This window comes from Procambarus clarkii, chromosome 5 (genome assembly GCF_040958095.1).
Source record: "Procambarus clarkii isolate CNS0578487 chromosome 5, FALCON_Pclarkii_2.0, whole genome shotgun sequence".
NCBI lineage: Eukaryota > Metazoa > Arthropoda > Malacostraca > Decapoda > Cambaridae > Procambarus > Procambarus clarkii.
In genome coordinates this window covers 35,256,322-35,283,007 of record NC_091154.1, presented here as the reverse complement: position 1 = coordinate 35,283,007, position 26,686 = coordinate 35,256,322, and the positions used below count along the sequence as shown (strand labels likewise).

Sequence of the window (26,686 nt, the reverse complement as noted above, 5' to 3'; positions counted from 1 at the left end):
TTATAAAGACTGAGAATTATATATTCTTCAATGCATGTTTATGGGTTTCTTCAGAAAGAAGAACGGCACTGGTAATATGTTGAGACGTGAGTTAAACTGAATTAATACGGGTAATAATGTTTTGAGTTTAAAAAAATAAAGTAACACTGATGCAGAGTTGTAATATACTGTAAATTGTAAATCTGCGGTAACCTCCACGCACAAATTGAATTTTTTTTCTTGGGGGGGGGGATGGTAATTGTGACATACTTACGATTCTAATTTGCAAGGCACAATCGTCCACCACATTACAGTGTGGTGGGCGATAACAGATCTCTACCCCAGTCAGTGGAGGACAGGCGGAAATGCTTGTATCTTTAGTAGTAATGTAGCATGTGCACAACTCTGACACAAAATGATATAATAATTTATTGGCCTGAATCTCTTACATCTTTATCGCCCTTACTAGACTCGCACTATCACTAGTTCCAATAATGCCACTAGTGCACCTATAATACCACTAGTGCACCTATAATACCACTAGTGCACCTATAATACCACTGGTGCACCTATAATACCACTAGTGCACCTATAATACCACTAGTGCACCTATAATACCACTGGTGCACCTATAATACCACTAGTGCACCTATAATACCACTGGTGCACCTATAATACCACTAGTGCACCTATAATACCACTAGTGCACCTATAATACCACTAGTGCACCTATAATACCACTGGTGCACCTATAATACCACTGCTGCACCTATAATACCACTAGTGCACCTATAATACCACTAGTGCACCTATAATACCACTAGTGCACCTATAATACCACTGGTGCACCTATAATACCACTAGTGCACCTATAATACCACTGGTGCACCTATAATACCACTGGTGCACCTATAATACCACTGGTGCACCTATAATACCACTGGTGCACCTATAATACCACTGGTGCACCTATAATACCACTGGTGCACCTATAATACCACTAGTGCACCTATAATACCACTAGTGCACCTATAATACCACTGGTGCACCTATAATACCACTGGTGCACCTATAATACCACTAGTGCACCTATAATACCACTAGTGCACCTATAATACCACTAGTGCACCTATAATACCACTAGTGCACCTATAATACCACTGGTGCACCTATAATACCACTGGTGCACCTATAATACCACTAGTGCACCTATAATACCACTGGTGCACCTATAATACCACTGGTGCACCTATAATACCACTGGTGCACCTATAATACCACTGGTGCACCTATAATACCACTGGTGCACCTATAATACCACTGGTGCACCTATAATACCACTGGTGCACCTATAATACCACTGGTGCACCTATAATACCACTGGTGCACCTATAATGCCACTGGTGCACCTGTAATGCCACTGGTGCACCTGTAATGCCACTGGTGCACCTATAATACCACTGGTGCACCAATAATACCACTAGTGCACCTATAATACCACTAGTGCACCTATAATACCACTAGTTCAACAATAATACCACTAGTGCACCTATAATACCACTGGTGCACCTATAATACCACTAGTGCACCTGTAATACCACTGGTGCACCTATAATACCACTGGTGCACCTGTAATACCACTGGTGCACCTATAATACCACTGGTGCACCTATAATACCACTGGTGCACCTATAATACCACTGGTGCACCAATAATACCACTGGTGCACCTATAATACCACTGGTGCACCTGTAATACCACTGGTGCACCTATAATACCACTGGTGCACCTATAATACCACTAGTGCACCAATAATACCACTAGTTCACCTATAATACCCCCGGTGCGCCAGTAATACCACCAGCAAGCACATCCTCTATTACCCTCACTTGTCTCCAGACAACCTTATCCGTCAACTGGCGGAGTTGATGTCTCCCAGCTCAGGAGGGAAACCTGGCCGCCAAGTTCCGTAGACTACAGTACTCTACCACCACCCAAACTCTGAGAGCAGGAACTCGGTCATGACCTCACACACTACCATATTGAATGTCCAGGCATAAGACCCCTCTGATCTGCCGGTGGGAGGTGCCCGAGGCTCTGCGGTTGCTTTATTCACTCGTGTGAGGATACCATGGAGGTCCTGGCAGCGGTGGTGGTGTCAGTGAATGTGATAGCGGGAGTGGTGGTGGTGTCAGTGAATGTGATAGCGGGAGTGGTGATGGTGGTAATGGCAATGATGGTATTAGTGGCAGTGATGGTGGTAGTGGTGGTGGTAGTGGTGGTGGTAATTACAGTGGTTGTTTTAGTGACTGATTTTGGTGGTGGCAGGGGTGGTGGTGGTGGTGGTGGTGGTGGCAGGGATGGTGGTGGTGGTGGCAGGGATGGTGGTGGCAGGGATGATAATGGTGGTGGCAGGGATGATAATGGTGGTGGTGGCAGGGATTATGGTGGTAGGGATGGTGGTGGTGGCAGGGGTGGTCGTTGTGGCACGGGTGATGGTGATGGTGGTGGTGGTGGCAGGGATGGTGGTGATGGTGGCAGGGATGGTGGTGGTGGTGGCAAGGATGGTGGTGGCAGGGATGGTGGTGATGGTGGCAGGGATGGTGGTGGTGGTGGCAAGGATGGTGGTGGCAGGGGTGGCAAGGATGGTGATGGTGGTGGCAAGGATGATGGTGGAGGTGGCAGGGGTGGTGGTACAGGCAGGGATGATGGTGGTGGCAAGGATGATGGTGGCTGGGATGGTGGTGGTGGTGGCAGGGGTGGTGGTAGTGTTGGCAGGGGTGGTGGTACAGGCAGGGATGGTGGTGGTGGCAAGGATGGTGATGGTAGCAGGGATGGTAGTAGTGGTGGCAGGGGTGGTGGTAGTGGTGGCAGGGGTGGTGGTACAGGCAGGGATGATAGTGGTGGCAAGGATGGTGATGGTGGCAGGGATGGTAGTGGTGGTGGCAGGGAAGGTAGTGGTGGTGGCAGGGATGGTAGTGGTGGTGGCCAGGATGGTGGTAGTGGTGGCAGGGATGATGGTAGTGGTGGCAGGGATGATGGTAGTGGTGGCAGGAGTGGTGATGGTGGTAGTAGTGGTGGCAGGGATGATGGTGGTGGCAGGGTATGGTGGTGGTAGTGGTGGCAGGGATGTAATCACCGCCTCGTGGTACCAGCAAAAATATTAATAGACACTCTCCACCACTCATTCCAACGGACTATCGGGTGACTCATAATAGCATGCACATTTCCATATTCAAAGAATGGCAGTGAACGATCACCAAGGAAAATGAATGGAAGTGAATGAACATGACAACGCATTCCTGTGCGTGCCAGCCAGCCTCTGCCAGTAGACGACCCGGCCAGCATGTTGATGGTGGTAATGGTGGTGGTGGTGTTGATGGTGGTAATGGTGGTGGTCATGGTGGTGATGGTGGTAATGGTGGTGGTGGTGTTGATGGTGGTGGTCATGGTGGTGGTGGTGTTGGTGGTGGTGGTGTTGGTGGTGGTGTTGATGGTGGTGGTGGTGGTGTTGATGGTGGTGGTATTGATGGTGGTGGTGTTGATAGTGGTGGTGGAGGTGGTGATAGTGGTAATGTGACTGGTAGTGGTGATTGTGGTGGTGATACTTACCAGTGACAACCAGAAAGTGAAGTTCAGCTATTTATGCCGCCTACCAGCCTTGTTGTACATGCTGCGTTATAATTTATCGTATCTATTCTGACGTTCAAATTCCTTGTCGAATCTTGCCTTAAAGATGTGGATGGAGGTGGCTTCCACAGCTTCTTCTTGCAACGTGTTCCACTTGTAGACCACTCATACGAGTATTTCCTTGCGTTTCTTGGTCTCATTTGCCTTTCTAGATTACATTTATGTCGTCTCGTCCTTAAAAAGGCTTGACCTTGTGATTGACGGTGTTAATGCTGTTGTTGTTGTTATAGATTCAGCTACTCGGAACAAGTTCCAAGTAGCACGAGCTATGGTGAGCCCGTAGCTTACCTGGCACAGGAGCGGGGCAAGTAGCACGGGCTATGGTGAGCCCGTAGTGGACTTACCTGGCACCTGTTAATGCTGGTACCTACCCACCTTACAGTGTGTACGGGGGAGTGAGGTCCACCTCTTAGTGTTCCGCCTGCCGTGCCTTGCTCTACCTCTTGCGTTTCCATACAGTTATTCTAACTTTCAAATTCTTTGTAGAATCTGGCCTTAAAGTTGTGGCTGGAGGGCTTTCCGCAGCTTGTTCTAGAGCATTGTACGTAACCGTTTAGTGTACGAATACTTCTTACGTCACTTCGCCTCATTTGCGTTTCCGGCTTCCACCTTTGTCCTCTTGTCCTGCTTTCTCTCAATCCGAAGAGGTTCACCCTTATCTGTTCCCTTCAGTATCTTTCATGTTGTGATCATATCACCTTTGTTCCTTCTATCCTCTATGGGTTGTGAGATTTACTACCATCCTATCCTATCTACTAGCTAGCCTCTCTAAGATAGGCTAGCTAGTAGCCTATCTTCTTATAGGCTAGATTTACTACTTTACTACTTCGACAGGCTAGATTTACTAGCCTAACTTCATAGCTTAATCCTCTTTGCTCAGGACCAATTTTGTTGTAAAGCATTGTACTTTTTTGCAGTTTTAGCTTTATGCTTGACAAGTTGCGGGTTCCATGCCGGTGCTGCATATTCCAGTATTGGTGTAAACTGTGTTATTGTAACGCATAGACTCTTATTATTTCAGTATTGGTCTAACGCATATTGTCATTATGCACATGAAGGCATCATTCTGTTTCTGCTGTTGTAACGTCTTTCTTACATTTGACTTCTCTTCGTTACTAGGGCCGTTATTGCATCCTTATCCCCCCCCCCCCCCCCCCCGTGTGTGTGTGCACGTCTGCGCACGTGTGAGTGTGCGTGTGTACGTGTGTGTGTGCGCCTTTCGTTGTTAGTGTGAACCAGGGAGCACAACGAGGAAGTAATGGCAGGACTTAATTGTTGCTGTTAATAATGGAGTTACTGTTATCGCTGGTGACCAACTTCTGATGAAAATTCCGATTTTGCTGTTGCTCTTCCTGTTGTGACCTTTAATGTTGTTCCTGTTGTTGTGCTCTTGGTTACTTACTGTTAATGGTGCTGTTTTTGTTGTTACCTCAGTTCCTTTTGTTGCACAGCTGTTTGTTTTTTTTGCCTTGCGTTACTTTTTCTTGAAATACATTAGGGTGTGCTGTCATCCCTTACTAGTGTTACTTGTGGTGTAGCGGTGGTGGTGTGGTGTAGCCGTGGTGTGGTGTAGCCATGGTGGTGTGGTGTAGCCGTGGTGTGGTGTGGTGGTGGTGTGGTGCGGTGGTGGTGTGGTGAGGTGTTGTGGTGGTGAGGTGGTGTAGCAGTGTAGCGGGTGGAGCAGCAGGCTGTCGGTGTGAGCCCTGCCGTCATCTCCCTCCCGACATGCTGCCTCTGCTCATGCTGGGCTAATTGCCTTTGGTACGCCTTGTTAATGCTCTGTGGTAATGGTTATGGTGCTGATTGTCGTGGGCTGATAGTGGTGTTTGTGATGGTGGTCGTGGTAGTGGCGGTGTTAGCAGTGGTGACGACCAATGTCGGTGGTATTAGCATATTTTAAAGGTAAGAGCGGTCGGCCAGGGTTGGCTCCCCTGGCACCACCTAGGGAAGGGGTGGTGGGTAAAGTAATGGGGAAAGGGGTGATGGGTAAAGACGAGGAAAGGGGATGACCCTTCCTGGCGCCAATGGAGCTTCCCGTCTCGTTACACTCGCACCAGTTATAAATACTATCCTTCTTTAGGTTCTTGACTGTGGGAAGGAAATAAGGAGTCTTACAAGAATGAACACGTGTCTCACACAAGTCAAGCAGTATACTGTAGCCGGCCTAAGTCTGAAAACGTTGGCGTTGTATAGGGTATATAATCCGCTTGCAAAATGGTATGAAAATAAATCACTACTAAAATTTCTATATAACAACTACTTGTGATATGTTAGACAATATGAATGATTACAATCTCAGTTTGGTCACTCGACCCAGCTTTTAAAACACTTGTTACTTGCGCTCCCTCTGGAGACCACGCCACCAAACATGAGGTGACACAGTACTTCAACGCCACACACTAAGGGTAGGTATCACTCGTCACTGCATTCACACACACACACACACCTGTGACTACAATAATTGCCTCATAATTAAGGTGTCCCCCTTATGAGTTCTTTATTGACTAATGGTTTATAAACAAAGATCAATCTGTTTTTTTCTAATTAAAACACAACGCAATTAAATCTAGACGAATGCCTGATCAGAATTAATATTTGACAGATTACACCCGTGGCAACTAATGTTTATTTTGTTTAGAGAAATTGTCCTTGGCAGAGTCCATAGTTTATATGTATCACTAAGGTATTTTGGTCATAATGCATCCAAAGTTTGCCAGTACTTACCTTACGTTGATTTCGAGGATCAACGTCCCCTCGGTCCGATCTCTGACCAGGCCTCCTGAAGGCTATTGTTTTCAGGGATATTGGTGCATGGGGCCTAAGCCTCTCGCTGGCCTACTTAGCGTTGCCTATGTGTCTTACTGATCACATAGACCTTTCTGACTGATCGTCCCGTGATACGGGGAATTTTTAGCGTCGCTTGACCCGCACTATATACCACCCTTCATATAGTCTAGGGTAGCAAAATAAACGCACATGTACCTAAATAAATAAAAAAAATATTAGAGATTCCAGCAGTCCTTCCAGTACAGTATATATCCATACCACGCAACTCTAACCATTATAATCGACTCATTGTATTTCATGTATTCGTTATTCTCTCTGAACTCACTATACTATCCACTCATATTGTGTCAAATGGTTGTAATCCATGTCATGGTTATACTATCTGTACTGGCCATACTGCTGTATTGGAGTATGGGAGTGATAGTGGTGGTGGTCACGGTGGGGTGTGAGCTTGAAGATGAAGAGTCCTTATGCAATTTGCTTGGCAAGTGAAACAGGTGGAGGACTTGAGGCCCTTGCTAATGTTGCACACTGCACTCTTAGGTGAGATTCTGCAACCCTGCAAGCTTGCCGATAAAGACGTAGACAGGAAAGGTGTTGGACCTTTAAGCAAGTCTTATTATGGATGACTGCTATAAGGTGGCAATACATTAACGCAAGGTTACAGCATGACCTTAGTGAGCATAGGAGCGCCCAGCCCGGACTCTCTCTCTTCTCTCTGTTTCCCGGGTCTTAGTTACTATGTGGACCCGCAGCATCCAGGTGGTGCCTCTTGGGCCCCGCTTTTGCAACCGTGTGTTGTGTAACGTACTGACTTCCCACTTAAATTTCTCTATCATGGAAATTTCGAAACATATATTTCTCTCGCACGCAAAAAGGAGCTGTTTAACTCCCGGGTTACTATGTATTGTTACAGGCATCAGGTGAAAGAAACTGCTCATTTGTTTCCTTCTCGCCAGGGAATCGAACCCCGGGTCCCAGTACTGCGACTCCCGAACTCTTATTCGCTCGGCCGCGAGGACCAGTGTGTGTGTGTGTGTGTGTGTGTGTGTGTGTGTGTGTGTGTGTGTGTGTGTGTGTACTTGGTGTACTCACCTAGATGTGCTTGCAGGGTCGAGCTAGGCTCCTAGCCCCGCCTTCCGAACGTTCGTAGATTAATACAATGACTCATTTCTCACGCTTTTCTCATATTTACATTGAAATTTTTTTAATCTAATTTGCTTCAACTACTTCTACATCTAACATATTCTGTGTGTGGAATAGAATAGATGTGTGTATGTGTGTGTATATATATGTATTTGTGTGTGTGTATATGTATGTGTGTGTACTCACCTAGTTGTGCTTGCGAGGGTTGAGCTTTGACTCTTTGGTCCTACCTTTCAACTGTCAATCAACTGGTGTACACATTCCTGAGCCTACTGGGCTCAGTAGTGTATGTGTGTGGGTGTATGTGTGTGTGAAACAGTGAGTGTGCATAAAACTGTTCCATATGATAGAAACCTTTCCATATAAATAATAATAATAATTTATTTATTTACTAGAAGGTACAATGGGTTCGTGAGATTACATAAGTGATATTTTTATATTCGTGCAAAGCCACTAACACGCTCAGCGATAATTGAAACCTTTCTATATAATAAAAGGTGTTGACCGGACCCCACACTAGAAGGTAAAAGGACGACGACGTTTCACTTGAGAATTGACTCAAAATCGACTTGAGAATGGTCCAGGACGGACCGAAACGTTGTCGTCCCTTCACCTTCTAGTGTGTGGTCTGGTCAACTTACTTTAACCACGTTATTGTGACTCATCGCCTGCAAAAGGTGTTGCATATATTTAAGACTTGCACAAGTTGAGTACAGGGCCATGGAGTAGTGTACGTCTTGGATAGCACTATAATACAACTATAGTTAGTACTGGGTTGTTACTTGCCAAGTTCTGTATGTTGGTGTAACTGTTGTGTTACATAATCAACCCCCCCCCCCACCCCCACTGACACCACCCCCAGGAAAACTACAACAAACTACCACCACCATAATCGCTATACTACCATTATCACCACTACCACCCTCACTTCTTCCCCAATTACACCCCCTCTACCCATATCACCTTCTACACACCCACCCCATTGACACCACCTGCTACACACCCTCCCTGCCTTCACCCTCCCCTCAACCCCCACCCCCCCCTTTGCTGCCACCAGCGTCTATCCCCCCCCTTCCCCAACAATACTCGCCAAACCACACCCATCTGCTAATCACTGCTCGGGTCTCTCACCCTCTGTATGTCCATATTTTAACATATATTTTCAGTGTTGGAAATGCTATTTTAACATTTAAGAGTAACGAATGTATTAGATATGCATGGGACCGAGGGGAGGGGGGGGGGGTTACCTCCCTTTGTTGACTGAGATGTAAACATATATAGTTTACCCCTGGTAAGGCTGTACACTAGTTTATGCTCGACTTGAGCCTCAGCCGCTATGTTAATTTTGTAATAAATTTTCGGTGTCTGATTCTAATATATTGTTTTCTTGAACTATAACTTCTCAGTGTTATGTTTTTTCCATACAACTGTCTAGGTTAAGGTCCAGCATTAAGGTTAAGGTTTAAGACATAAATGATATAACTATTCATCTCATTCGTTTCCTTTTGTTGGGGGATGGGAGAGACTGTTACCCCAGGGCTGTGTGCTCGACCCACACTCTGGATACACGTCCACTTGTGTAGACGTGCACCAAAACCACCCAGGAAACCCAATTACTTCTTTTGCTGGACCAAAGAAACTAACAGTTAATGTATTAGTTCAGAAAACTGTTTTTAAGGAAGACGACGGTAGCCATCTTGGTGGGGGTGGATGTTGTTGTTGTTAAAGATTCGCTTCCTGGAACAAAAAGTTCCAAGTAGCACGGGCTATGGTGACCCCGTAGTGGACTTTGGGGTGGATGATTGTGTTGTGTTGTACATTGTGTATGCGACTGATCGTCGATCAGTCATTAACTGATATATGTTGTTTTGAGACAGCAAAACCCAACGTCAGTGTACCTGTGGCTCACCACCTTCCTGTCCGTAGAAACAGTTTCCTGATCCGCGACACACCTGCGCACCAGCATCTCTACAACTTGTGCGCGCGCGCGGGTACCTCGGGGACCCACTGCAAGAGTTAGTTATACCAGAAGATGATTGCTGATAATTCTGACGCCAGATTCCTGAACGTGCCACACTGCATCATTCACATCCCAGACCATCCGTTGCTTTAGTGACTTGTCTGCGTGGCCATTGAGTAGCTGAGAATTTCTGATCGCGTGTGTAAAAAAAAAAAATCGAGAAAATTTTGGTTCTCATACTAAATTGCGTGATTGAGACATCGCGTGTCTGACCTTTGTGTGCGAGATCATGTCTTGTAACCTTTGTGTGTGTGTGTGTGTCAGTGTCTCCAGTAACATTGTGTATGTGACAATATGTCCATCCTTGTGTAGGTGACAACGGTCGCCGTAAGTGTTGGAAGGCACTGTTGCTCTCCAGAGTGATCACACTAGGCGCACACTGTGTTCAGGTACCACAACTTTTTCGGGGGTTGAGAGCAAAATCCTGAATGGGTTTTAAATAAATTTGTTAAGTATTGTTTTAACATGTTACAACGTTGAAGCAATAGTTGTCCAAATGATTTACATAATTGTTATTGAATTTAACATTACTATGATTAGTAGGAAACACAAATCGTGTGATGAAACACAGCGTTGAATAACTAGAGGATAAATATAAATGAGAACCAACTTCGTGAATGAGTTTAAGACTTGAAGAATAAAATAGGAGTTGTCCAAAAGGAGGCGCAGAGTAAGGTAGAGGAGGACCTGATTTCAGCCCAGGTTCCGAGCCGGTCGGCCGGGGAGCCGGTCGGCCGAGCGGACAGCACGCTGGACTTGTGATCCTGTGGTCCTGGGTTCGATCCCAGGCGCCGGCGAGAAATAATGGGCAGAGTTTCTTTCACCCTATGCCCCTGTTACCTAGCAGTAAAATAGGTACCTGGGTGTTAGTCAGCTGTCACGGGCTGCTTCCTGGGGGTGGAGGCCTGGTCGAGGACCGGGCCGCGGGGACACTAAAGAAGCCCCGAAATCATCTCAAGATAACCTCAAGATAACCGACAGAGCCGCCCCCATTTTCGCCCAGTGAAAATTAAAAAAAAAAAAAAATCGCCGGGAAACATTGTGTAATGCGCAGGAGTCGACCAGTGAGTCCAGGCCTGGCAGTTGTTGCTCTTGTATATTGCTGCACATTATTTACTACTCCTGTTCCTATACTTATAACGTTGCATTTGGCTGGGTCAAATTCTAACAGCTATTTTTTCAATCTACATATGAAGTGGTTTTTAGCAGGATTGCGGTCCCTATTCTGTCCTGGTTATCTTATCTTGAGGTTATCTTAAGATGATTTCAGGGCTTAGCGTCCTCGCGGCCCGGTCCTTGACCTTTTTGTTACCCCCCCCCCCCAGGAAGCAGCCCGTAGCAGCTGTCTAACTCCCCAGGTTCCTATGTGTGTAATTAGTTTTGCATCGTTTGCAAACATTGATATAGAGCCAATTTGCTCTGCGAGTGTTGGAGAGAGAAGCGAGGTGGCGGAAGTGGAAGAGAGACTCCTTAGGGTGGTGGGGAGATGTGTTTTAGAGGCGAGTTAGGAAGATGGATGGGGAGGAGGGGAGACTATGTGTTGGTTCAGGGCGGAGAAGGTCGGAGGGGGGGGGTGGGGGAGATTAGGCGTGGGTCGGTGGTGGGTAACCTTGGAAGACCTTAGGGGGAGTGCACACTGAGAATGTTAATATAGGGGAGCCGCTGATCGTCTACGGCTGCCTGCACTGTGTGTGTGTGTGTGTGTGTGTGTGTGTGTGTGTGTGTGTGCGTGTGTGTGTGCGCGTGCGCGCGCGCGCGTGTATTCACCTAGTTGTGGTTGCGGGGATTGAGCTCTGCTCTTTCGGCCGGCCTCTCAACTGTCAATCAGTCAACTGTTACTAACTACTATTTTTTTCCACATACACACACCCACACACCCCAGGAAGCAGCCCGTAACAGCTGTCTAACTTCCAGGTACCTATTTACTGCTAGGTAACAGGCGCATCAGGGTGAAAGAAACTCTGCCCATTTGTCTCTGCCGGCCCCGGGAATCGAACCCCGGACGACATGATTACGTGTAAAGCGCGCTGTCCATTCAGCCACCGGCGCCCCTTGTATATGTGTGCGCGTGCGTGCGTGTGCAGTCGGGTTCGTTCTAGACTCATAATCGATATTTCCGGGTTCGAATCCCGTGCGGCACAAATGGTTGGGCGTACTTCCTTTCACCTCATGCCCCTGTCCACCTAGTAGGAAATAGGTACCCAGGAGTTAGCTTGTTGTGCGGTTACATCCTGGGCGGGGTCAGTAACTCGACCCTGGGTGAGGGGGGGGGGTGGCTCGGTATAAGCCTAATATGTACCTCATTCAATGAATGAATCACCTCATTCTTTGGGGCACACGTGAGGAACACAAATGCGAACAAGCCTGAATGGTCTCCAGGCATATATGCAACTGAAAACTCACACCCCAAAAGTGACTCGAACCCATACTGCCAGAAGCACTCTGCAACTGATGTACAGGATCCCTTAACCATTCGACCAACACGACCGAACAAAAGAGGATGGTAGCCGAGGCTAATTCCCCATCCCCCCGCCGGCACTCTGTTGGTAATCTTGGGCATGGTATTTTATCAAATCACCTCATTCTTTGGGGCATACGTGAGGAACACAAATGCGAACAAGCCTGAACGGCCTTCTTGTTTCAAAAATTCCTCCCGCTTTAATTTAACACCTTGCGCAATATTGCGTGGGGTTATGTCCTCTATTTTACATTTTGTGTCACATGTACGCATGTCCAGGCGTTAATTTGAACTTACTCTCATAATAGGATCTTTCTATTTTGTTAATATGTTACATGTAGGCCTGGGTGGGGACCGGGCCACGGGGACGTTGAGCCCCGGGCCACGGGGACGTTGAGCCCGAAATCATCGCAAAGTAAGGTACTTTGTTACATTAAACCACAGCTGCAAACTCCGTTTTTGATTCAGACATTCTTTGTAAATAATAACAACAAAATTCTCCTTTCATCTGCCTATACACACATGCACCCTGTCTGTGGTTGTTAAAATCCAATGTTGACTATTTCTTATATGTAGCCATTTATGTAGCCAGCAAGTTGAGTTTTGATGGGTTCCGACCCAATAGTGGTCTGGCCACTTTTCTCAATAGAACGTATTTAGTCTTAACTCAATGTGTGCAGATCTGAATCCAAATGGCTTTGAATTCAATTATTTGAAGTCTCGACATTGCTTGTCCGTCTTAACTTTTAGATTCTTTATATTCCAACAGTTCCCGTGGCGCAGATTTTTCTATTATTACTATTATTATTATTATTTTCTACCACAGACGTGGCCACACATTGACAATGCTAATCAGCAAATATTCATTTTCGTCTATCCTCCGTGGACAGGGTTAGAGATCTGTTAAACATATAGTTCAGTGATTTATTGAACAGTCAACCACAGAAAGTGGTTGACTGACTGATGATTGTTGCCACCGGAGGCAGCTAGTTTGTGCACCCCATACCCATCCTGTGAGCGGTAGCGCAAAAAGCATTACAGAGGGCACAAAAGGTCTTTATCAGACCTCATCTTAAATTATTACATAAACAATTCCATCTATCCTTCACACCTTATAGTTACAGAGAATGTTCTATTTCAAGAGCTATATATTTACAGTAAGTAATTATACATTGCTGGTAGGTCTTATTGCTAACACAGAATTGTTTGAGCAATTGAGATATTACAGTCATTGGGGAGCTGCTGTTTATTATTAGTCTTCACAATACACTACTTGTTTCTTAATTTCATATGTCTTTATCTACTGGGAGCGAAATATGGATACAGCGCAAGTATTTCAGATATTTTATCCTTGGTAATAAGATAGGTTGCCATATCATACAACGTGAGCTTAGATTTATCTCTAAATGGCTCAATTTTACTACAATCCAAGATATAGTGTACGAGTGTGTGTCCCTGTCTTTGTCCACACACTTTACACTTTACATCATCTAGATCCCTATACAAGCCGAACTGCCAGAGATACTTGTAGCGAAGTTTTATACGAGCTGTGACAACATCTGTTAATTTACTGACTTTGTTACTTGCCCCATACACATGTTTTACTTCCCACCACACATTTCATTGTGATAAACAATGGACCTGCTAGTTCCAGTTTGCACTGTTCTACTTTCTTCAAATGACATTGCGAGTAAAGCCAAGACCCAACCAAAACTGCTCCACAGCCACATCAGGAGGAAAACAGCAGTGAAGGAACAAGTGATGAAACTGAGAAAAGGGGAGAACAGATACACAGAGAATGACATGGAGGTGTGTGAAGAACTCAACAGGAGATTCTAGGAGGTCTTCACAGAAGAACAAGGAGAAGCCCCTGCACTAAATGAGGCAAACCAAGCAACCTTGGAGGAATTTGACCTCGCCAGTGATAAGGTCAAAAGGAATCTGTTGGAGCTGAATCTGACAAAGGCTGTTGGGCCTGACAGAATCTCACCGTGGATACTAAAAGGTGCAGAGGCACTAAGTGTGCCACTCTCTATGGTGTATAACAGGTCACTGGAAACAGGAGATCTACCGGAAAGTTGGAAGACAGCTAATGTAGTCCCAATATACAAAAAGGGTGACAGGCAAGAGGCACTGAACTATAGGCCAGTTTCCCTAACTTGTATACCATGCAAGGTGATGGAGAAGATCGTGAGGAAAAGGCTCGTAGAGCATCTGGAGGGAAATCGTTTTGTGACACACCACCAACATGGGTTCAGAGATGGTAAATCGTGCCTCACAGGTTTAATAGAATTCTATGACCAAGCAACAAAAATTAGGCAAGAAAGAGAAGAGTGGGTAGACTGCATTTTCTTGGACTGTCAGAAAGCCTTTGACACAGTACCCCATAAAAGGCTGTTACAAAAGTTGGAGCAACAGGCAGGAGTAAAAGGTAAGGTGCTCCACAGGAGGCCTGGTCGACGACCGGGCCGCGGGGACACTAAGCCCCGGAAGCACCTCAAGGTAGCCTCCAGTGGATAAGGGAGTATCTAAGCAACAGGAAACAGCGAGTAACTGTGAGGGGAGAGACATCAGAGTGGCGAGATGTCACCAGCGGAGTCCCAAAGGGCTCTGTACATGGACCCATCCTGTTTCTAATATATGTAAATGATCTTCCAGAGGGTATAGACTCATTCCTCTCAATGTTTGCTGATGATGCAAAAATTATGGGAAGAATCAAGACAGATGAAGATAGACAGAGACTACAGGATGACAAACTGGAGGAATAGTCTAGAAAATGGCTGCTAAAGTTCAACTCAGGAAAGTGTAAAGTAATGAAATTGGGCGAAGGGAGCAGAAGGCTGAACACAAGATACCATCTGGGAGGTGAAATCCTGCATGAGTCAAGTAGAGAGAAAGATCTGGGGTTCATATTACACCGAACCTGTCCCCAGAGGCCCACATCAAAAGAATATCATCAGCGGCATATGCTAGGTTGGCCAACATAAGAACTCCCTTTAGAAGCTTGTGTAAGGAATCGTTCAGGACCCTGTATACCACTTATGTCAAACCAATCCTGGAATATGCAGCTCCTGCCTGGAGTTCATATCTAGTTAAACATAAGACATAGAGAAGATTCAGCGGTATGCCACCAGACTTGTACCGGAACTGAGAGTTATGAGCTACGAGGAAAGGCTGAAGGAGCTGAACTTCACATCCCTGGAAAACAGATAAGATAGGGGAGACATGATAACCACCTACAAAATTCTCAGGGGAATTGACAGGGTGGACAAAAACAAACTCTTCAGCACGGCTGGAACACGAACAAGGGGACACAGGTGGAAACTTAGTACCCAAATGAGCCACAGAGACATTAGAAACAACGTTTTCAGTGTCAGAGTAGTTAGTAAATGGAATGCACTAGGAAGTTATGTGGTGGAGGCTGACCCATACACAGTTTCAACTCGATATGATAGAGCCCAGTAGGCTCAGGAATCTGTACACCAGTCGATTGATAGTTGAGAGACGGGACCAAAGAGACAAAGCTCAACCCCCGCAAGCACAAATAGGTGAGTACACCCACACCCAGGCAAGAACTGTGACATGAACATGACCTACCAGTTGAACATGACGGTTGAGAGGCGGGACCAAAGAACCAGAGCTCAACCCCCGCAAGCACAATTAGGTAAGTACAATTAGGTAAGTACACACACACACACACACACACACACACACACACACACACACACACACACACACACACACACACACACACACACACACACACACACACACACACACACGTGTGTGTGTGTGTGGAAAAAAATAATCGTAGTAGTAGAAACAGTTGACAGTTGAGAGGCGGGCCGAAAGAGCAGACCTCAACCCCGCAAGCACAACTCGGTGAATACACACAATTTATGTCTCCTACTTTGTCAGGGGTAAGATAGCTGCTATAGAAACTATAGTGTGTTATTAAGCACTTAACCACTGGAGGTGATGACGATGCTCTTACAAGCTCAGGTTATATATTTACATCACATACATTGTATAACTGATGCATTACATAGTCAATCTTGGGTACAAGTCCAATATATCATAAAGTGTTCCAGTATTCATATAGTATTTACAGAGTTCAGCATACCTCAGCCCAGGAGGGCGAAAGTCAGTCAATATGGGACATTGTACAATATAATGTTCAAGGAAGTGCGTTTTCTCTCACAAAGTTGACATTGTGTACTCGACATTTGGGTTTTGATAAAGCTGCCAGATACGTTTATGTCCCGTGGCGCAGTGGTAAAGCACTCGTCCTGGGCTTTGTGAGCGTTTTGGCCTGGGTTCTTATCCTGGCCGGGGGAGGAATGACTGGGCGCCAATCCTTAACTGTAGCCTCTGTTCACCCAGTAGTGAATGGGTACCTAGTTGTTAAACGATTTGGCGGGTCATAATCCTGGGGAAATTAGGATTAAGGACCTGCCCAAAAAGCTATGCGTGCCAGTGCTTTTACAAGAATGTAAGACCTCTTGTATATATAAATCAAATAAAAATTATTCAGTGATTTCCACACTACGCATGTTAATGGGACAAATGTGTAGTTCAGTTGTGTAACCACATTTTATTCTCTGCTGGAAGGACTTGTGCCCAGAGGGAGGGTTCTATGGTGTTCACAGTCCTTTGGTTATAAAAAGGGTTATATAGGGCATCATTTTATATTTCCAGTGTTATGAAATACAGCAGATTCTCACTGTTAATAAGTCACTGCAGACACTCTTCGAAGAAACGGAGATGTGAAAACACTTTTATCCTCCATCGAAGTGAGGTCTCGGTTGCCTTCAGGCAGGTTTCCTTCCCCATCATGTTGCTAACCTATAGTGTCCTATATTGCCCTGGCTAGTTACGTTTATTAACTTATGGAACGTATGAGTAACGTCTTACGTTTTAAGTGGTTTTTAGAATATAATAATTTTGTCTCCTCAATTTGGCCTTTGCAAGTGTCGCAGCGCGACTGATATCCTTGCCGATTTTGGAGGTTCATGTTTGTTATGCCTTTATTATTTTGGTCTTGAGGCATTTTAACGTTTTCATTAAAATTTTCTCTGGTTGTACGTTTAAGGTATAAAGCGGGACTTCTTTATCTTCCATTTATCACCAAATGAGGGCGTTTCTATTTTTCCTGATTGCCTTTAACACACACCCATAACTCGCCTAACTGGAGTGTTTTTGACGCTTTCTGTGCACGATCTCGTTATTTGCAGAATTTGCAGACACGGAAGCAATTTCCTGCTAATTCAGAAGTGGTTCTAACTTGCACTCCTACCTAGTGCTGAATTTAACTACAGCCGCTCAGCGTGCTCGTCGACTTCACCCTCGACCCTTCGACGTGTTGACGCTGTGCATCATACAGGCTTGCACCTTGTTTGTCCTTCCTGAATCCATAGCTTTTGTGTAGAAACCGCGGTGTCATGGTAACAAGACCGCTGTGATGGGTATTCTCTACGATATTAAGCGCGCACAAACACCCCATTCTCATGCCGAAGCCTGACTGCAATCACTAATGGAGCCCTAGTCCCCTCCTTATCTAGATGGATATAATGTGTACAAGATTCTCAATACACTTTCATAATGTCCCCTCTTCGTATTGTGCCACCTTTGCCCCCGTGAAAGAGCTCCACATTAAAATTTTGTAAAGCTCTGGCCCTTATGAAACGCTTTTTCTGTAACATTTTTTAGGTCATTTATGCGTTAATGCTCTGTTTAAGGATGGGCAAAAGTCTGCTGATGACGTTGACTGCTCCGTAACCTTTCTTGATCAAACCTATGTGCTTCCTTTCCCGCAGAGACGCCTTTTCACAACAAAGCTTAGTTTAGCTTTGTATGTTTGACGTTCCTTGGTTCTCATACACCAACGTTCGTGTGTTATTGTGGTTGCAGACTCGATTTGAGAATGGTCCAGGACGGACCGAAACGTCGTCGTCCCTTCACTTTCTAGTGTGTGGTTTGGTCAACTTATTGTGGTTGACTCTCGGTACCCTCATGACCATGGAGTCTTTTAGCCTATCTCATCCTGAGGTGATCGTGATCCAATACTACCTGTTTCTCAAATACCAGATATGAGTCAAATTCTTTTTTGTCCTCAGTCAGATTGGTGTTGCTTCTAATTTGGTGTTGCATCTCCCCAAAACGGATTCATTACTTCGACAGATAGATGGTTGGGCATTGCGAATAACTGCTTATAAAATGTGACGTGCCATTTTCACCCTCCTACCACCTGAAGAGATGGGAAACGGCTCTGGCTAGGTTGTGTATTGGCCACAGACGCTTAACTTAACGGAACAAAGAGCTGCGCCTTACTGTTAGAACTTCATTGTCATGTTTATACTTGCGCAACTGCTGGCACAATATCCTGATTTTCAGTATGATCGGAAATATTGCTTTCCCAATGTCCCTTAGACTCGTTTGTCACTTGATCCAATCCTCGGTGAGCCTCATACCTTGCTCCGCTTGTGTGTTTTTGTTCTCGTATTGACATCCTAAATATCTAGGATTCTTTTTTTACTGTTCTGTGTTATAGATGGTGATAAATAGTTTTTAAGCCTTAGCACTTTACTTTATTAATTATTTACATGTAGGTAAGAAGGAAGAGAGAACATTACTGAGAGGGCAGGGAGTGTGGTGTGTGAGGCGAGGGCGCTGCAACAGTACAGGCGAAGAGACCTCACTGGGGGCATCGTTCGCAAATTTAACCCAAGTACCTTGTTTTTTCCAGGTGGGTGGAGGGGCTGACGGGCGTGTGTTGTGAAGCTGTGTGGGGGAAACAGGTGTTTGGGAGGGGCTGTGGTTTTTGTAAATGTTAAGCAAAGGGGTTTAAGAAGAGTTGTTGAGGGGGGGGAGGGGCTGTAGGGTGTTGGTGGGGAGTGTTGGGTGGTAGTGTGGGTGGGGGAAGGAGAGGGGGGAGGGGCGGCGGGTGTGTCTGTCTGGCCGGCTACTGTGCTCAACCCCTTCCCCCATTCGCCGCCACCACCACCACCCTCTACCCGCTACCTACATTTATCTCTTCTCCCCCTCCTCCCCCACTCATCAACTCCTCTCTATTATTGTTCCTTCTGGTCATAAATTTTGGCCAATATTCGTGTCGGAAATCTCACAAGTGTTTATTTGATTCGCGTTTAATTCCAAACCAAATAAAAAGTATATGTTTAATAAGGTTTCCAAGGAGTTCCATATATAGTGGGTGCGTGGAGGCGATACCCGTGTTGAGGTGTGCTGGCAGGTCTCCGCCATTAGGGCTTTGGTTAAGCGAACTCGGCGGTTGGTGGAGCACAACCCGATACTTAGGAGCTGTAAAGAACATCAGAGTCGGTCACCGAGGGAGTGTGGTCAGCTGGGTTTCAGGGAACACTTGATGGCATCTCGCGCGCCCCGGTGCCACGTTTGTGGCAATTTTACCCCAGTGTGCCCTGGCTGCTGGGGTGGCCCCTGGGAAGATTTAATGGAGAGGATGGCGCTGGGGGCACTCTTGGTGGGTAATATGGGCAAGGGACGGATGTGTAGAGAGCGTGGTGGGCGGGTGTGAGAGTGGAGGTGGGGCAGGTGGAAACCGGTGGGTCAGATAGCGAGCTTTGGCATCAGCGTGCGTAACACAGTGGCGGGTTCCTGCCACTTGGACCCGCCTACCACCCTCATACCCCTCTCTCCCCCCTCTGGCTCGTCCCCCCCCCCCTTCTCTCTCTCTCTTGCTCTCTCTCTCTCTTGCTCTCTCTCTCTCTTGCTCTCTCTCTCTCTTGCTCTCTCTCTCTCTCTTGCTCTCTCTCTCTCTCTCTTGCTCTCTCTCTCTCTCTCTCTTGCTCTCTCTCTCTCTCTCTTGCTCTCTCTCTCTCTCTCTTGCTCTCTCTCTCTCTCTCTTGCTCTCTCTCTCTCTCTCTTGCTCTCTCTCTCTCTCTCTTGCTCTCTCTCTCTCTCTCTTGCTCTCTCTCTCTCTCTCTTGCTCTCTCTCTCTCTCTCTTGCTCTCTCTCTCTCTCTCTTGCTCTCTCTCTCTCTCTCTTGCTCTCTCTCTCTCTCTTGCTCTCTCTCTCTCTCTTGCTCTCTCTCTCTCTCTTGCTCTCTCTCTCTCTCTTGCTCTCTCTCTCTCTCTTGCTCTCTCTCTCTCTCTTGCTCTCTCTCTCTTGCTCTCTCTCTCTCTTGCTCTCTCTCTCTCTTGCTCTCTCTCTCTCTTGCTCTCTCTCTCTCTTGCTCTCTCTCTCTCTTGCTCTCTCTTGCTCTCGTTCTCTCTCTCGTTCTTTCTTTTTTCTTTTTCTTTCTTTCTCTTGTTTCTCTCTCTCGTTCTTTCTTTTTCTTGTTTCTCTGTCTCTTTCCCCTCTTTCTCTTTCTTTCCCCTCTTTCTCTTTCTTTCCCCTCTTTCCCTCTTTCTCTTTAGCTCTTTTTATAGCGCTCGCTACCTGTTTTTCCTCTAGCTGTAGTTCTCTAGCGCTCCTAGTTTTCTATCTCTCTCTCTCTCTCTTGCCACCTCCTCCCAAGATCGGACGCTCTCTTACCGACCACAGAGCCTTGCCTCCCACCCCACACTAATACCTGCTACCGTCCCAGCACCCCTACTCCTTCCCACACTACCAATCAACCCCCATCCCCCAAACCTGCCTACCTTCTGACTAAATGCCCTCCCTTCCATGCTCCCTCTCACTCCGTCCATGTCCTCCTTGGATATGCTCTCACCAAATCCGTCTGTCTCTTCTCTCCTGTATATGCTCTCGGGGATATTCTCTCCTTTTCTCTCTCTCCATCTGTAGTCTCTCCCAGTGTTCCTTCTCGACTAGGAAAATTACTGGTATGAAACACAATGGAAGGGTTAACTTGCCAGCTGATGTCGTAGATGCACATTCAATATATATGTTTTAGAAACCGCGGGAGACATGTTTTGAAACTATTCATGAAACCTACTCCAATATTTTAACTTGGATACATGACGCTGTTGTGGTGTTTGGGTAGAATTGGTAGTTGTTATAGTGGCAGTAACTGCGGCAGTGTTCCTCTTCTAAGAATAGTGACTAGCAGTAGCAGTGTTATTGGTGGTTGTTACACTCGTTATTCTCTCCTCAAATTCCTTTGCCGCTAGTCATCCGAGCATGATGCTGCTGCTGCTGCCCTCCTTGGCTTTTAGTCATTAATTATGCACCTCATACCCATCCCGTGGGCGGCGGTGGAAACGGTTAGAGGGGCGCCTAATAGGTCCAGGAAGTGAACCCCACAGTTCATTTAGGTAAGCAAGTCTCTTTTGGAACTAGTTACACTTCCTTAGATACTTTTTGTTTCCCTGCTGGCAACATGAGTCGATGAGCGTGGAGATTGGGGAAGAGAACCTCGGTATACAGAAAAGTTTGTTAGTAGTAGTATCTATAGATATGTCTCTCGTTCTCTCTCTCTCTCTCCTCTCTCGTTCTCTCTCTCTCTCTCTCCTCTCTCGTTCTCTCTCTCTCTCTCTCTCTCTCTCTCTCTCTCTCTCTCTCTCTCTCTCTCTCTCTCTCTCTCTCTCTCTCTCTCTCTCTCTCTCTCTCTCTCTCTCTCTCTCTCTCTCTCTCTCTCTCTCTCTCTCTCTCTCTCTCTCTCTCTCTCTCTCTCTCTCTCTCTCTCTCTCTCTCTCTCTCTCTCTCTCTCTCTCTCTCTCTCTCCTCTCTCGTTCTCTCTCTCTCTCTCTCTCTCTCTCTCTCTCTCTCTCTCTCTCTCTCTCTCTCTCTCTCTCTCTCTCTCTCTCTCTCTCTCTCTCTCTCGTTCTCTCTCTCTCTCTCTCCTCTCTCGTTCTCTCTCTCTCTCTCTCTCTCTCTCTCTCTCTCTCTCTCTCTCTCTCTCTCTCTCTCTCTCTCTCTCTCTCCTCTCTCGTTCTCTCTCTCTCTCTCCTCTCTCGTTCTCTCTCTCTCTCTCTCTCTCTCTCTCTCTCTCTCTCTCTCTCTCTCTCTCTCTCTCTCTCTCTCTCTCTCTCTCTCTCTCTCTCTCTCCTCTCTCGTTCTCTCTCTCTCTCTCCTCTCTCGTTCTCTCTCTCTCTCTCTCTCTCTCTCTCTCTCTCTCTCCTCTCTCGTTCTCTCTCTCGCTCTCTCTCTCCTCTCTCGTTCTCTCTCTCGCTCTCTCTCTCTCTCTCTCTCTCCTCTCTCGTTCTCTCTCTCTCTCTCTCTCTCTCTCCTCTCGTTCTCTCTCTCTCCTCTCGTTCTCTCTCTCTCTCTCCTCTCTCGTTCTCTCTCTCTCTCTCTCTCTCTCTCTCCTCTCGTTCTCTCTCTCTCTCCTCTCGTTCTCTCTCTCTCTCTCTCTCTCTCTCTCCTCTCTCGTTCTCTCTCTCTCTCCTCTCGTTCTCTCTCTCTCTCTCTCTCCTCTCTCGTTCTCTCTCTCTCTCCTCTCGTTCTCTCTCTCTCTCCTCTCGTTCTCTCTCTCTCTCTCTCTCTCCTCTCTCGTTCTCTCTCTCTCTCTCTCTCCTCTCTCGTTCTCTCTCTCTCTCCTCTCTCGTTCTCTCTCTCTCTCTCTCTCCTCTCTCGTTCTCTCTCTCTCTCTCTCTCCTCTCTCGTTCTCTCTCTCTCTCTCTCTCTCCTCTCTCGTTCTCTCTCTCTCTCTCTCTCCTCTCTCGTTCTCTCTCTCTCTCTCTCTCCTCTCTCGTTCTCTCTCTCTCTCTCTCTCCTCTCTCGTTCTCTCTCTCTCTCTCTCTCCTCTCTCGTTCTCGTTCTCTCTCTCCTCTCTCGTTCTCTCTCTCTCTCTCTCTCTCTCTCTCTCTCTCTCTCTCTCTCTCTCTCTCTCTCTCTCTCTCTCTCTCTCTCTCTCTCTCTCTCTCTCTCCTCTCTCGTTCTCTCTCTCTCTCCTCTCTCGTTCTCTCTCTCTCTCTCCTCTCTCGTTCTCTCTCTCTCTCTCTCCTCTCTCGTTCTCTCTCTCTCTCTCTCCTCTCTCGTTCTCTCTCTCTCTCTCTCCTCTCTCGTTCTCTCTCTCTCTCTCTCCTCTCTCGTTCTCTCTCTCTCTCCTCTCTCGTTCTCTCTCTCTCTCCTCTCTCGTTCTCTCTCTCTCTCTCTCTCCTCTCTCGTTCTCTCGTTCTCTCTCTCCTCTCTCGTTCTCTCTCTCTCTCCTCTCTCGTTCTCTCTCTCTCTCTCTCTCTCTCTCCTCTCTCGTTCTCTCTCTCGTTCTCTTTTTTCCACACCCCCCTCCCGAGAGGCGTCACAAACGATCATATTTAGCGAGTATTATTTAAGTTATGTATAAATAATTAATCGCATATCTGTCTGTTATAACACTGAATTATGACCTTCAGATATAGCAATACTGCTATAACAAGTATATCGTACACCACAGTCTTACCTGGGACGCGGTCGGGTCAAGATACCTGCTCCGCACCTTCCCCCCCCCCTCCCCCCATGCTGGGTACTGAGATGGAGACTCAGTCACCAGAAGACATGGCTACTTCTCACGGCGTTATTAACATGGACCCTGAAAGCAGCCAGTCAGACGAGGAGGGCGAGTATCTAGAAGTTCTGACAAGGAATAAGAAGAAACGAAGAAGACAGGAGGCAAGGCGTAGTGTGGACAGTAATACACTTGACGGGAACGATAAAAGAATGAAGAACGACGCCGAGACTGATGCAGACAAACGGACGGAACGATGTCAGGAAGGTGAGGATCAGCGGAGATGGAGGCTTCTCTTCCCTGCCTCATGCACGCTGGCCTATCATCAGAAGCTGCTATGGACCGTCAAACTCGGAAGAGAACACCGCAAGTTCGAGCCCCTGCTGAAGGAAGGTGTAAACAGACCTTACTTAACGGTAGGTTCTATGGAGGCAGTGGAGTATCTTACCCAGCAAGGATACGATGGAATTCTTATGGAAATACCGGAGGGGAACGAGAAGCTGACGAAGGTAATTATCTATAAATACCCTCAGATTCTGGACCCCGAGTTTATACTCGACGACCAACGATTTGTGTGGGCCAAGCGTCACCTTATTAAAGGTGAAGCTAGGAGTCAGGTGGTGGCTCTAGTGAGAGGTGACGTACCCGAAAAAGTGTTCATCACCGGGGCTGGCTACAGGCATGTAGCAAAGTATGTGGAAGAGCCCATAATATGCCTGAAATGCTGCAGATGGGGGCATAAATCCTGGAGATGTCAAAATGATCCACGATGTCGTTTCTGCGGAAAGTCTCACCTCTCTACTGTGTGTAGAAACAGACTGAATCTGGGTGAGAAAATAGTTCCCAGATGCTGCAACTGTGGAGGTGTTCACAATGCGAGCTCGGCTGTGTGTAGCAAGAGGCCGAGTATGGCTGTTCTCCGGCCGGTGAATGTTACAGAGCAAGCAAGAGCTCTTACCCAGACACCGGGAGCACAGCAAAACAGTCTGCCCCAAACAGTGCCAGTGAACCGGACGAATGCGTGGGTAAAGGAGTCACCTTTACTTAGGCAGGCTCCAGCAACAAGCAGCCACGCCACCACTCAGGACTCCGGCAGTGTCAGTGTAACGGTGAGTGAAGTGGCTACTGTGGCTCAGAGAGAGGGTCATAATAATATGGTCAAGGAAGTGTGGGCTGAACTTAAAAAAGTTGGTGAGTTCCTCCAAAATCTGGGGCAGAGAATCGAGTCCATCGAGGCTAAATTAAACGTTCAGGAGGTCAAGGAAAATCACAAAACGGTGAAGGATAGTCAGGATATAGTGGTTGAGGACAAAAATGAAATATTGAGTGATGAAATGAAGGAAAGTGAAGTGTGTGTGAATGATGGTAGTCGTAGTGAAAGGAAGAACCCTATAATTACACATGAAATGAAGGAATCATTTGGGCCAATAATGGACATCTCAGGGCTGAAAAAATCTCTTGAGAATCGCAATGTCGCTTTTACTGGTGAACTTGGGAGGAGGTGGGAGATGTTATACAAGGTATGGCTATCATTTAGTGAACTTATTGGGGATGACTTAGGCAATGAATTGATTAATAATGGATCACCCTAGACTGAAAGTGTTGTCATGGAATGTTAATGGTTTGAGAAACAGGGTTACAGATGTTCATTGTTATGTGATGGGAAATGATATTGATGTTGTAGCTCTCCAAGAGACAGGGGATAGGAATGAAGGATTATTGAAATTAAATGGCTATAAAGGGTTTCACCTCTTCGCTGCAAATAACATCAGAGGCACGTCGATTTATGTTAAGAACTCCATACCAGCAGAGTTAGTAGAACCGCCATCAAAAACGCAAGGTATAGAGAGTGTCTGTGTTAAATTATCATTAAGGGAAGGGGAATTTATTGTAGTTAATTTGTATGTATCCAGGAACTGCTTCGACGCTAACTATTTACCTGACTGCATTTATACTAATCCTTCACTGGTCATTGGGGACCTTAATGCTCGGCACACAAGCCTTGGGACAGTGGGTAGTATTAATACTAATGGGGTCAAGTGGTTACAGTTTCTACAAGATCATCCAGATACCTGTCTATTGGGAAACAATGAACCAACTCACATCAGGGGAGGACGGCTTGACTATGCCTGCGTTTTAAACTCTCAGGGGATTATGGGGGAGGCTCGGGTTGTTCGGGAACTACTTAGTGACCACTTTGCCTTGAACGTTGAATTACCACTGGGGAAAAAACAAGTCCACTTTCAAAGGAAAAGGCTAAATATTAAGAAAGATATGAAAAATTATTTTATTCAAAATATGGGAGATTGGTATCAACATTACACGCCGCTCTGCGTTGATAGTTTTTACGAGGACATGGTCGAGAACATAGAGAAATTAGTACAGAGGGAAAATAACGGGGGCAGGGGAAGCAAGACGCACGGACCTAAGAAATTTAAATATTCCAATGATCAGCAAGTCAAGGGATGGGAGAGAATGCTACGGGGTGCGCATAAAGCATGGTTAAAAAATGGAATGAGGGATGAAGAGAAAAATACAATGTTGGAAGTGGCTAGGGAATGCAGTCAGATGAGGAAGGAGGCGCGGGACAGATACTGGCAAGACTTTGCTCAGGCCATTGGTAATACTAAGAACCTTAAAGACATATGGAGAGCAGTAAATAAAGTCAGGGGTTGTAAGACTAAATTCATTGTTCACTCAGATCCAGGGAAAGTTGCTAATGAGTTAGTAGATAAATGGGCAAGTGCTGCTGGTATGGAGTCCTTACCTGCAGACACGAGAGTCACCATTGAGTCATGGGAAAATATTAGAAATGGAGTAACTTTATGTGCCTTAAATACAAGATCTATAGCATGCACTGAGATAACCCACGATGAGCAACTGGATGCTATAAAAAGTGGCAGCTCCACTGCTCCGGGAAAAGATGGAGTAACGTATGACATACTTAATTATTTAGCCGGTATGAAACCTAATCCCTTACTTGATTTGTTTAATATGAGTTATAGAGAGGGAAAGTTACCAAGAAAATGGAAAGAGGCTGTCATCATTCCTATCCCTAAGTCAAACGGAGGCTACAGACCTGTCTCCTTAATATCCTGCTTTTGTAAAATGATGGAAAGGATTTTGTTAAATAGGCTACTCTACCTTGTAGGTGATAACATGTCCAATAATCTCTTTGGTTTTATCAAAGGCAAAAGTACTGCGGATTGTCTCTTAAAGTGTTTGTCTAATGTGGATGACAATTGTAGAGTTTTTGTTGATC

The 26,686-nt window shown here is 46.1% G+C and overlaps 1 protein-coding gene and 1 pseudogene across 1 annotated transcript in view; one reads left to right on the top strand and one right to left on the bottom strand.

Annotated features, from left to right (window-relative positions):
• ex (FERM domain containing expanded) overlaps positions 1 to 26,686 on the top strand; it is a 177,632-nt gene that overhangs the window by 129,458 nt on the left and 21,488 nt on the right.
• On the bottom strand, positions 849 to 12,353 carry LOC138352565 (uncharacterized; annotated as a pseudogene).